This window comes from Oryctolagus cuniculus, chromosome 13, assembly GCF_964237555.1.
Source record: "Oryctolagus cuniculus chromosome 13, mOryCun1.1, whole genome shotgun sequence".
Lineage (NCBI taxonomy): Eukaryota > Metazoa > Chordata > Mammalia > Lagomorpha > Leporidae > Oryctolagus > Oryctolagus cuniculus.
In genome coordinates, this window is record NC_091444.1 from 29,019,271 (window position 1) to 29,032,928 (window position 13,658).

At 42.3% G+C, this 13,658-nt stretch overlaps 1 pseudogene; it reads right to left on the minus strand.

Annotated features, from left to right (window-relative positions):
* Nucleotides 1-253: 253 nt before the first annotated feature.
* Nucleotides 254-13,658, minus strand: part of LOC100343490 (tubulin alpha-1B chain pseudogene) — a 60,277-nt pseudogene continuing 46,872 nt past the window's right edge.

The window sequence follows — 13,658 nt, forward strand, 5'->3', positions numbered from 1 at the left end:
CATAAATAGCCACATAGCTGTGATTTTTGTCCTTAAGAAATTTTATATTTTCATTAGTAGATCCCCTGAACATTGTCTTAATTATTCTCCATATAATGATCTTTGAGTATTATCACACTGAAAATAACACAAATTCTAAAATTACATTATCCCTATAGATTATTTTTCATAGGCATTTTATATTAAAAAATAAAATATTACCAATAAAATGATCTTTATTATATAGATAATTATAATAAACTCAGAAAATCATTCATATATGAGTTGCAAAATCAGGTTTGGAAAAAAATTTTTTTCTTAAAGCCTTTACTTTCAGACATGATGGAAATCTCTTACAGGTACACGTGGAAAAGGCAGACATGATCACAGTTGAATGAAGACCATGTAACCAGAAAAGTCTAAAGGCTGTCAGCTGACGTTGAAGCTGAAGTTCAGTGAGTATGACATGCTGCAGGGTTATAGGAATGGAAAATTTGTATTCTTCTCCGTCCTCCTCACTATTCTCAACAGAATCCACACCGGCCTTCTCATAATCCCTCCCTAGGGCAGCTATGTCCTATGAGCTTCAGAAGACTCTCCCTCCTCATCCCCTCACCCACACACCAGTGAACAAAGGCACACTTGGCATACATTAGGTCAGATTTGTGATCCAGGCAAGCCCAGGTCTCAGCAATGGCTGTGATGTTGCTCAGCATGTGCATAGCTCACTGTACCTTGGCCAAGTCTCCACCAGGTACCACAGAAGGAGGCTGGTAATTAATGTCCACCTTGAAGCCAGTAGGGTACCAGTCCATGAACTGGATGCTGTGCTTGGTCTTGCTGGTGGTGATGGCAACATTGACATCTTTGTGAACCACAACGCCACAGTATAGCAGGCAGCAAGCCATGTATTTACCATGGTGAGGGTCACATTTCACTAGCCGGTTGGCCAACTCAAAGCAAGCCTTGATGATCTCTGCTACAGAAAGCTGTTCATGGTAGGTTTTCTCAGTAGAGATGAAGGGAGTGTATGTGGCCAGAGGGTAGTGGATGTGGGGATAGGCTACCAAGCTGGTCTGGAATTCTGTCAGATCAACATTCAGAGCTCTGTCAAAGTGGAGGGAAGCTGTGATGGAGGACGTAGTTAGGCTAAAAGGGTGGTTCAGCTTAGTGTAGATTGGGTGCTCGATATTGAGATTTCTACAACAGATGTCATAGATGGCCTCACTGTTTACACTGAAGACACAGCCATAGTGCTCCAGGGTGGTAAAGGAGGTGTGGGTAGTGAGGATGGAGTTGTAAGGCTCCACCATACTTGTGGAAACCTGAGAGGCTGGGTAGATGACGATCTCCAGCTTGGGCTTCTTGACATAATTGACAGAGATGTTCTATCAATAGGGAGGTGAAGCCAGAACCAAGCTGTGGAAAACCAAGAAGCGCTGCAGGCCTGTGTGCTGGTCAGTCAGCTTCTGGGTTCAGTCCAATATGAGGTCAGTGAGCTTGCCAATGGTGCATGCTTGTGGGCAGAGTATTGGCAGCATCTTGCTTGGTGTGGAAGAGCTGGCAGTAAGTGCCAGTGTGAACTTCATCAATGACTGTGGGCTCCAGGTCTGCAAACGTTGCCATGGGCACCTGCTTGGCAGCACATGTATCACTGGAGAAAGTGTTGAGGGAGGCATCTCCTTCCTCAGTGGTCTTGTCACTTGATATCTGGCCATTGGGCTGGATTCCATGTTCCAAGCAGTAGAACTCCCAACAGGCATTGCTGATTTGGACACCAGCCTGGCTGATGTGGGTGGAGACGCACTCATACCTGGTGGCTACAGGTTAGGAGTTGAAGGCGAAAGTGACAGGAACAGGCAGTGGGTCCTTGTTATTGTCCCAGGTAAACTTAGAATTGAGGTAAGTAATTCACTCAATAATTTTAATTTAGTATTATAGTTGCACCACACTCCAGCAAATGTGGAGCATTTTGATTGGAAGTTAGGTGAAATAACATACATTTCTGTGTGTATTTTTGAGTGATTTAAAAGTTATAAAAAGCTGTTAAAATAACTTTTCTATTTTATGTAATTTGTTGAATAAATTCTTCTTAAGAAACTTATTAGAATGAGTCGTGCAAAATTATAGTCAAATCAAATTACTAATGTGACTTTAACAATAGAGTAAATGAATATATTTTCCCTCCTGTAGCATTTCACTCTTTAAATCCTGTTTATATTCGTATGCTATTTCAAAATCTCCAGATGGCAAAGAGAATTTCTTTTTTGATTTTAAAAGGATATAATCTTTCTCTTTTGGAAAGAAATAATCCCACAAACTTTTCATGTGGTTCTTGAAATTGTTCACATTATCAGTTTGTAACATTGCCAGTAAACCAGTCATAAATGTATTTTTTAATTAGTTTTGAGAAGGTGGTCATTGTGTGTAACATTTTAAAAACTATTTTTTTAAAAAAATTTATTTGACAGATAGAGTTAGACAGTGAGAGAGAGAGAGAGACAGACAGAGAGAAAGAGAGAAAGGTCTTCCTTTTCCATTGGTTCACCCCCCAAATGGCCGCTATGGCGGGAACTGTGCCGATCTGAAGCCAGTAGCCAGGTGCTTCCTCCTGGTCTCCCATGCAGGTGCAGGAGCCCAAGCACTTGGGCCATCCTCCACTGCCTTCCCGGGCCACAGCAGAAAGCTGGACTGGAAAAGGAGCAACCATGACTAGAACCTGGTGCCCATATGGGATGCTGGCGCCACAGGCAGAGGATTAATCAAGTGAGCCACAGCGCTGGCCCCTAATTTTTGTTCTTGAATAACTATACACAATAGAAAGGATATGTGAAGAGATACAAGGAGAAACCAATGTCCTCCAGCTGGCAGAAAATCGTCTACTAGCAAACCCGATTCTCTGTCTCATCAGTTGTGATCAGTTTCTCATGTGTCCCTCCTGAGACAGTCTATGCTTAAAGTTCTATAAATAAATACATATATTTATTTTTTCACTTTTTTTTATTGAGGTGGAATTTGCTTGCCATAACATTAGGAAAGTGATTACTTGGCCACACACCTACTTCTTTTTGATAGGCTAAGGGGTGGTATCAGTGGAAATGGATCCTCTTGAACGCACTACTGTAGGGGGCTAAGCTCCCTCAGTGCACTGCTCCAAAGTTTTATCTGGAATTGTGACTAATCACAAACTCCTAAATCAATTTTACAGCTAAATATTTTCCAGGACTCTTCTTCAGAGATAATCTGAGAGCAAATGACCCTAACCCCCCTGCCTTCCTCCATTCACATTGTTGAACAGCTATTACCTTTAACTAGTTTCAAAACATCATCCCAGATGAAAATTCTGTGCCCATTAAGTCTTCAATTCCTATTCTCTCACCTTCCCCTAGCTCCTGGGGGATTGATCTGCTTTTTGTCTCCTCATATGGATTTACCTATTCTGGATATTTCATATAAACAAAATCACACAGTATGTAACCTTTTGTGTCTTACAGGGAGAATAATGTTTATGAGGTTCACTATGCTAAAGCATGTATCAGGACTTTATTCTTTTTATGGCTGAGTATTATTCCATTGTGTGTATACTGCAGTTTATTTATCCATTCATCCATTGATGGACAGTTGTGGTGTTCATATTTTTTAGCCGTTTTAATAATGCTGCTATGGACATTTTGGTACAAATGTTTGAATAACTATTTTCAAAACTTTGGGGTATTTACCTTTGCTGGATTTTTTTTAGCTCTGTTTATTTTTTGGGGGGAACCATCACACTTTTGTCCTCAGTGGCTAGACTGTTTTACTTTCCTACCAGAAATGAATAAGGTGCAATTTCTCTGCATTCTTGACAACATTTCTTATTTTCTGATATAGCCATCCTTGCAGGTATCAGTCCTATATCACTGTGCTCATGATGTACATTTTTTTTTTTTGACAGGCAGAGTGGATAGTGAGAGAGAGAGACAGAGAGAAAGGTCTTCCTTTTGCCATTGGTTCACCCTCCAATGGTCACCACTGCTGGCGCATTGCAGCCGGCACACCGCGCGGATCCGAAGGCAGGAGTCAGGTGCTTCTCCTGGTCTCCCATGGGGTGCAGGGCCCAAGCACCTGGGCCATCCTCCACTGCACTCCCTGGCCACAGCAGAGAGCTGGCCTGGAAGAGGGGCAACCGGGAATGATGTACATTTTCATAATGGCTAAGGACACGAGTTTTTCATGTGGTTTTTGGCCATTTGTGTGTCTTCTTACCAGGAGGAAGCACCTGGCATTTGGCTTCGGATTGGCGTAGCATGCCGGCTGCAGCGCGCCAGCCGTAGCTCAAGTCTTTTGTCTGTTTTGAAGTGGGGTTGTTTGTCTTGTTGAGTTATAAGAGTCCTTTAAATATTTTGGGTACTGGGTCCTTATCAAATATATTATTTGCAAATATATTCTTTCATTCTGTAGGTAGTCTTCTTATTTTCTACATATTGTGCTTTGATAGTCAAATATTTCTAATTTTGATGAAGTCCAATTATCTGTTGTTTTTTTTTTTTCTTTCATTGCTGATGCTTTGATGTCATAGCTAACGATCTCTAGCAAAAGCCCAGGTTATGAATGTTTTTCCTTATGCTTTCTTTCTTTCTTTCTTTCTTTCTTTCTTTCTTTCTTTCTTTCTTTCTTTCTTTCTTTCTTTCTTTCTTTCTTTCTTTCTTTCTTTCTTTATTTTTGACAGGCAGAGACAGAGAGAGAGAAAGAAAGGTCTTCCTTCCGTTGGTTCACTCCCCAAATGGCCGCTATGACCAGCACTCTGTGCTGATCTGAAGCCAGGAGCCAGGTGCTTCCTCCTGGTCTCCCATGTGGTTGCAGGGCTCAAGCACTTGGGCCATCCTCCACTGCCTTTCTGGGCCACAGCAGAGAGCTGGGCTGGAAGAAGAGCAACCAGGACAGAATCCGGCACCCTGACCGGGACTAGAACCCGGGGTACCGGCGCTGCAGGTGGAGGATTAGCCTAGCGAGCCTTGGCGCCAGCCCCTTATGCTCTATTTTAAGATTTCAGGTTTTAAGATTTATAGTTTCCAATAACCTTTTACCATGGGTCTCTGCCCAACCCAAGTCTCCATATTGATTAAATTACACAGCCCCTGGAATCCATGAGTTACAGTGCTTGGGGACTGGTATTCAGAATGGAATCAAAGCAGATCATTTCTTGCTACTAATGGCCATAGTACTCTTTTCAGTTTTCATTTTAGAAGCTTAGTTATTAAGGAAAAATTAAGGAAAATTAAGAAGAGCCAGAAGAAAGGCCCATATAAAATTAAGAAGAGCAGGAAGAAAAGGAAATCAGTGAATCATTCTGCAGTGCTGTATAGTTTCTTTGAGTGTGGTACAGAAATTAAATCATAAAGCGAAAGGCAGAATGTTCTTTTTGCCTTAATTGTTCCAACTTGACAGAATGGCATACGTTCAATTCAGCTAAAAGCTTCCACCAGTTGTCCTGGTAGGCTGATCAGAGCCTTGTCTGGAACAAACGAGCAGCACAGTAGCCAGGGTCTTAACTGGGTCTTTCAGTGACTCACTCTCTGTTTCACACTTTTCAAATGACCAGTTTATTTCTTATGGGCAAATCTTTGCTTCGATTTCTTTTTTTTAAAATTTCTTTCTCTTTTTTTTTTTAAAGATTTATTTATTTTACCTGAAAGAGTCACACACAGATAGAAGGAGAGGCAGAGAGAGAGAGAGAGAGAGAGAGAGAGAGAGAGAATCCTCCATCCGCTGGCCCACCGCCCTACTGGCCGCAATGGCTGGAGCTGTGCCGATCTGAAGGTAGGAGTCAGGAGCCTCTTCTGGGTCACCCACACGGGTACAGGGGCCCAAGGACTCAGGCCATCCTCCACTGCTTTCCCAGGCCCCAGCAGAGAGCTGGATAGGAAGTGGAGCAGCCAGGACATGAACCAGCGCCCATATGGGATGCTGGCACCGCAGGCGGAGGCTTCACCCACTACACCCAGTGCTGGCCCCTAAAAATTTCTTTTTCATAGGATGACAAATCTAACAGCAACACAGCTCACAGCAGCCTTGTGTGGCTAATGAGCTGACCTAAATTACAGTCAAGGCTTTGAGATGGACAATTCCTCTAGGAACTGGGAGCCTGCTGAATGAAGGAAGAGAAAGGAGCTAGGGTCTTTGGCTCTCAGAACATTATCTTTGCACCAGGTGTATTTTGAGAAAATATTTAGCTGGAAAAGTGATTTAGGAGTTTGCGATTAGCCACAATTCCAGATAAAACCTTGGTGCAGTAAACTGAGAGAGCTTAGCTCTTACCGTAGTGTGTTCAAGCTGATCCATTTCTACTGATACTAATCCCTTAGCCCATCACAAAGAAGTAGGAATATGGCTGGATGATTGCTGCCTTTTCTTTTTTTCCTTATTGCCTCTGATTTTAGAAGTTGTGCACACTCATTGTATTATATTCTGAAATTGCAGAAATGTATGAAGAGTAAAACACACTTAGCAATAATGCCTCCCTCGGGGTGGGCCTTGTGGCTCAGTAAGTTAAGCCAGGGCTTGGGATGCCTGTATCTCATATCAGAGTTCCTGGGGTCTAGCTTCCTGCCTGTGCACACCTTGGGAGGGAGCAGATGATGGCTTCAGTTCTTGGGTTCCTGCCACCCATATGGGAGAGTTGGATGAAATTCCTGGCTCCTGGCTTTGGTTTGGTCCAGCCTTGGCTATTGCAGGCATTTGGAGAGTAGACTACAAGATTTCTCTCTCCCTCTTGCTTTCACTCTTATCTTTGTTCTCATTGTCTCTCACACCCTCTGTGTCACTGTGCCTTTCAAATAAATAAAATTAAATATTTAAAAATCCCACCCCACTCATTCATTTTCATGTATAATTTTCTTCAAAAATGTTTAGTGTTTTAGGAATAATCTATTTTTCATATATATTAATGCACTGCTCTTTTTCACATATACAAAAGTGTGATTGTTTCAAGATTCAAATGCTGACATCCTTTGCCAAGAGGAGAATTTAGGTTGTCTCAGCAGAAAGGCAAAGACACATTGGACTTCCAGTCTAGGATCTCGAGGAAGTCTGTGAAGAGACAGTGTTGAAAGCCAGCTATTGCCGGCGCCATGGCTCACTAGGCTAATCCTCCACCTTGCGGCGCTGGCACACCGGGTTCTAGTCCCGGTCGGAGCACTGGATTCTGTCCCAGTTGCCCCTCTTCCAGGCCAGCTCTCTGCTGTGGCCAGGGAGTGCAGTGGAGGATGGCCCAAGTACTTGGGCCCTGCACCTGCATGGGAGACCAGGAGAAGCACCTGGCTCCTGGCTTCGGATCAGCGCGATGCGCCGGCCGCAGCGGCCATTGGAGGTGAACCAACGGCAAAGGAAGACCTTTCTCTCTGTCTCTCTGTCTCTCTCACTGTCCACTCTGCCTATCAAAAAAAAAAAAAAAAAAAAAAAGCCAGCTTTTGTGGAGGGAGAGAAGAACTGTCAAAACTGAACCACTTTCCTTTTCCATGTCAAAAGTAAAGTCAGCATCCCATCACAGCATTTTGCTATAAGTCATACAGAGGGAGAGAAATCAGAATGTAAAATATGGAAAGCTCCTGCTCAGATGGGGATCTCGAGGAAAGCTGGAGGGAGGAGCCAGGAGGCAGGGGAAAAAGGATGGGGAGAGGGTGGCTCTGCTGGACTTCTGAGTTTTCTCTGTCTCCTCTTCCCTGTTTCCTCTCAATCCCAGTCTTCAGTCCAAGTGTCGTGATCCACTGAGATCTGAGAAGGAGAAAGAAGTTCTGAGAGAAGCCGCAGAGAGCTTGAGGGGATCTCTCTTCCCCGCTGTGCTGAGCATGGTGCAGGCTCAGGAGGGGAAGGAGGGCTGACGTTTCCATGGCAGGTGGTTTAGGATGCTGGTGGACACACCTATTATGGGGTCACTGTAGTGAGGGGCTGACTACTGCCCAAGCTGGGGTGGAGGGCAATTTCCTGCCAGAGTTCAAAGATCCAAGTCCTCATTTATTTCTTTAGACTTCTAAAAGTGGAATTTTTAGGTCAAAATATGAATATTTTAAGAGCATTTGACGCATATTGTTAAGTTGTTTCTCAGAAAACCTAAGAGTGTTTGAGATAATAGTGCACTTCATCTTTGCTAGTGCTGAGCATAGTCTTTTGAAATCTTTACTGATTTGGTAAGTATTGTTTTTTAAATTTATATAAGGTGAACAAATTTTGTGTATTTTCTATAGACAGATTTGGAGCACAGTGATTCTTCCCACCCTGCCTCCCTCTTGCCTGTGCTCCCCTCCTCCCTCCTTTTTGTTTCTTTTAATTTTTACAAAGACATACTTTCAGTTTATTTTATAACCATAAGCTTAACCCTGCCCCCACTCAGTAAAGAAGTCAACTAATACTTAAGATGAAAAAAACCCACTGCTTCTCAATAGAATAGACAAGAGCACTAAACAATAAGCAAATCTCAAAATGTCAATTTTGCTCATATACATTATATTTTTGGTACTCTGCTGGTTACCATAGATCAGGCCTGGCTTATATCATCAAGCATAATGGTTTTTTGAAAGGGAGAGAGGGAGAGAGGGGAGAGGGAGAGAGGGAGAGAGGGAGAGAGGGGGAGAGGGAGAGAGAAACACACACACACATACACACACACACATGCACAGAGCTCCTCTTTGCTGCTTAGCTCCCCAAGTGCTGCAATAGGTCCTGGGTGAGACTGAACTTGGGAGCCAGAAACTTAATCCAGGTCTCCATGTGGGTGGTAGAAACCCACTCACTTGTGCCATAACCATTGTGCCCTGGAGCCTGCTTGGTGGAAGCTGGAGCCAGGAGTTAGAGCTGAGAATTGAATTTAGGCACCCTGATGTGGGACACAGGCATCTTAATGCTAGGCTAAATGCCTACCCTAATAGGTATTATTTTAATTTGCAATTTTATATAATTAACAAAGTTGAATAGGTATTGTTTCCCTAAATATTGTCTTTCCTCTTTCATGAAGTTCTTCTTAGTCACTGCTCAGTCATTTTTCATGGAAGAATTTATGTTTTTCCCATTAAGCTATACAATTTTTAGTCTGTATATAAATTAATGCTTTGCCTACAATACTCACCACAAATCATTTTGTACTCTTTTTCTTTATTCTTTACATTTTTATGGGCCTTTGGATGCATAGAATTTGTATATTTTCATGTTTTTTTTGAGAAATTTCTGATTTCTTTTACTTAATCAGAAATTGTTTCCTCTTCTGAGATTATCCAAATGTCTCAACATTTTTCTAGTTATTAAATTAAAAAATTTTGTAATAGTCTTTTAAAAATATTTATTTATGTATTTAAAAAGCAGAATTACAGAGAGATAGAGACAGAGAGAGTGATTTTCCATTCACTGGTTTACTGCCCAAATGGCTGTGACAGTGGAGAGAGGTCAGACCACTTCCCACTGGGTGCAGGTGCTCAAGTACTTGGGTCATCGTCTTCTGCTTTCCCAGACACATTGGTAAGGATCTGGATTGGAAGTGGAACATTCAGGACTCAAACTGGTGACTAAATTTAATGCTGGCATTGTAGGTGGCGGCTTTACCGCTATAGCACAACACGGAAAAAAATCAGTCTTACTGAAAGGTAGCAAGAGTAGTACAAGGAATTCTCTATACATTTATCAAATCCCTAAATGTTAATATTTCACACATTTGTTTTTTTTCCTATTATCACTCTCTAATAAACACATACATATATACATACATACCATTTGCCCAAACACACATGTATATAAATTTGTACATTTCCAGACTAGTGGAAAGTACATTGAAAGTATTTCCTAAAAGAAGCCAATGTTGTCTAGGCTGATTGTCATTGATCACCCACAACTGAACATGATTCAGAGGGTCAGTGTTTGTCTTGAATATCTGATCTGGAAATATACATATAATTATAGATATAACAATAGTATAATTATAAAAATTAGCATACTAATCTTCATAGAGTAATATTATTAATACATGGATGTATTAAAAGTCAACTAGTATGGGGCTAGCGCTATGGCACAGCACTTAAAGCTACCGCCTGCAATGCTGGCATCCTATATGGGCACCATTTCCAAATCCTGGCTGCTCCACTTCTGATCCAGCTCTCTGCTACGGTCTGGGAAAGCAGTAGAGGATGGCCTACGTCCTTGGGCCCCTGAATCTGAGTGGGAGACCTGGAAGCTGCCTCTGGCTCCTGGCTTTGGATTGGCACAGCTCCGGCCTTTGCGGCCATCTGGGAGTAAACTAGCGGATGGAAGACTGACCTCTCTCTCTTCCTCTGCTTCTCTGCAAATCTGTCTTTCAAATAAATAAATAAATCTTTTTTTTTTTTTTTAAAGTCAACCAGTTGTCTTAAATAGCAGCATAGGTTTTCCTTAGTGTAGGACCCAGTCAAGGATCCTGTGCTGCATTTAGTTGTCCTCTAACTTACTAGGGGACTTGGAGGAGTTTGTGGGAAATCATATTAAAAGATAAGGTTAAGGGTGGGTATTTAGCCTGGTGGTTAAGACTCTAAGACACTCATGTCCCACATTTTAGTACCTGGGTTCTATGCCCGGCTCTGTCTCCTGACTGCAGCTTCCTACCAGTGCAGATCCCAGGAGGCAGTGGTGATGACTCAGTGGATTCCTGCCATACCAGTATTGTGTTCCCAGCTGCCAGCTTTGGACCCAGCCCAGTCCTTGATGTTGTGGGCATGTGGGGAGTGATATAGCTGATGGGAGCTTTCCACCTCTGTTCATTTTTATGTCTTTCTGCTTCTCAAAAAAGAAAAAAAGCTAATTCTGGCACAAAAGAATTTTCAAAATCCACATAGAGGAGTCTTCAAAAAGTTCATGAAAAATGCGTGTTATGGAAAAACTATACATGGATTTTGAAATTTTTTTGCACCACAATAAACTTATCTTTTAATTCCACTTTCCATGGACTTTTTGAAGTACCCTTGTATTTTGTATTTGTAGGCAGTGTTCAAACTTCGTTATGTTCTAAATCTTCAGTCCACTGAGTTACCTGCTGAGTAGTCTGTTATTGGAAGGCAGTTTTACAGGAGTCTCACATTTCTCTACATTCTTGCAAGAAGACACTGTTCCAGACTAGCTTTTCAAGGATGCTTGCATCAAGAACCAACTTGGATGATACAGGGAGTGTTTTCCTCTGGAGCAAAGGGCTGGTGGCCTATATGTCCAGGACAAAACAATCTGAGTGTTCTAAAGTCAGAGTTTGTCTCCTGCAAGTCAACCCACTTCCCTCGCAGACTCACCTGTCCCTCTTTGTCTTGTCCTGTGGGAATTGGTGTTGCTGTGAGTAATGAAGTCCTGGCTCTTGGACCCAGAAACTTTGTGTCTTCTGCATGCAACTGTGGCAGGCTAACACGTTAGCTCAGAAGCAGGGTGAAATCTCAGACCTTTCATGGTGTTCATCATTTGTCTCCTGCCCAGGTTTATGTTGTATCACTTCCTGGCCAACCTAGGAGCTGGTGAACACGAACGTTCCTATCACAATTCTGAGTGGAGCTGTTGCTGCGGGTCCCTCATTGGTTTCTGAGCCCTTGCAGGGCCATTTTTCCTGCATGGATATCTTTTTTTTTTTTTTTTTTTTTGTAGTGGGAGTAAGACAGGTGTCTCCTACTCTCTCATCATTATGACTGGGAGAATTATTACTGATAAACTGAAATAAGTTCAAATTTTTAAATTTGCAGGTGATTAGAATTGTACAGAGCTTGGATAAATATGGTACAAAGAATAAACTAAAAAATAGAAGTGATCAACCAGAAAAAGAGACATTTAGGGGAAATATACAGTAAGTATCTTCAGATAAAAGGATGACCAAATGAATTTTTCAGTGACAAATAATTTCAGCTAATTGGAATGAAAATCTATCAAACAATGAGAATTCTCATAAGTACCGGGTGGACCTTCACACTAACTTCTGCAGCAAGTAGCATGGGGCAATGGCTGGGGAGTCTCATCTGGCTCTGACACAGACCAGTGCTTCACCCCACCCCCCACCTCCCACCCTCAGCTCTGGGTCTCTTCCTAAATGGCCTTTGGATGGTGTTTTAATAAATAACTCTTTTTTACTGAGTATGCCTGCCTTGCATTGGGTCTGAATTGAAGTAGGACTAATTATCCATAAAATCCGTCTGCATACTGTTACTCATCTTGTGGGACTCCTGGGAAACATTTCTGGAGTTAAGTGGGGATGCAGAGTAAAGCTAATGTGTTTCTCTGGTAAGCCTATAAATGCTTAGATCAATTTTTATGTCCTTTGTTGTTTTATTCATTAAATATGGAAACCTTCAGACACAGTTGGTGTATACTAGTGCCTGAATGATTTCAAAAGTTACCCTTTCATTGTTTCATAGGTCAAAGGTGATTCTCGAGTCATTCTGAACCAAGGGATGGGTTGGGCCAGTGTTCAAGGTGGAGTAGACATTGAGAAATCATAGCTTGTGAAGTGATTGATGAGGGTACATGGCCCATGTGGATGGGATGGGAGAGAAAAGAAGCTGAGAACCTCTCTGAAGACAGTCTGTGTCATCTAGGTTGGGGTAACATGGCACAGAGGTATGAGGTATTTGTAAGCTTCATTCTATTTTTTTAAAAAGATTTTTTTTTTTACTTATTTGAAAGAGTTACAGAGAGAGAGGGAGGGAGGGAGGGAAAGAGGGATGGAGAGAGAGAGATCGAGCTTCCATCTGGTGGTTCAGTCCCCAGATGGCTGCAGTAGCCAGGACTAAGCTGGGAGCTAGGGGTTTCTTCCAGGTCTCCCATGTGGCTGGCAGGTGTCCTAACACTAGGGCCATTTTCTGCTTCTTTTCCCAGGCCATTAGCAGGGTGCTGGATCTGAAATGGAGCAGCTGGAACTTGTCTTAATACACTGTGCCACAAAGATGGCCCATAACCTTCATGTGGAATTTTAATATACTAATAGTTGGGGCCGGCGTTGTGGTATAGTGGGTAAAGCCACTGCCTGCAGTGCTGGCATCCCATATGGGCGCTGGTTCGTGTTCCAGCTGCTCCACTTCCAATCCAGCTCTCTGCTATGGCCTGGGAAAGCAGTGGAAGATGGCCCAAGTCCTTGGGGCTGTGCAGTCATATGGAGACCTGGAAGAAGCTCCTGGCTCCAGGCTTTGGATCAGCATAGCTCCGGCTGTTGTGGAGGAGTGACCCAGTGGATGGAAGACCTCTCTCTCTCTCTCTCTCTCTCTCTCTCTCTGCCTCTCCTTCTCTCTCTGTGTAACTCTTTCAAGCAAATAAATAATTTTTTAAAAAAGATATTAATATTTATTGTGTGTCCACTATTTTACATATAGTGCTAAGCCATAGATAGTTTCTAGAACAGGAACAATTAAATATACCACTCCCAGTTATAAATAGTAAAAGTGAGATTCAGAGTGGTTAGTTATTTGATGATTTTTCTGTGGCTTAGAGGTGATGTTAAAGTATTTAACAATTTGGAATTCAATCAACACTGATATCTGATCACTCAGCATCAATCATGACCAGTCCATTGGAGAAGAATAATATTGCCCTTGACCCACATATTGATCTTGTTTTTCACCTGATACATGTTTAACCTCTAGTTTTTATTTAAGCTTATATATTCATTTGAAAGAGAGAGCGAGAGTAAGAGTGAGAGAGAGAGAGTGCTTCCAAATGTTGGG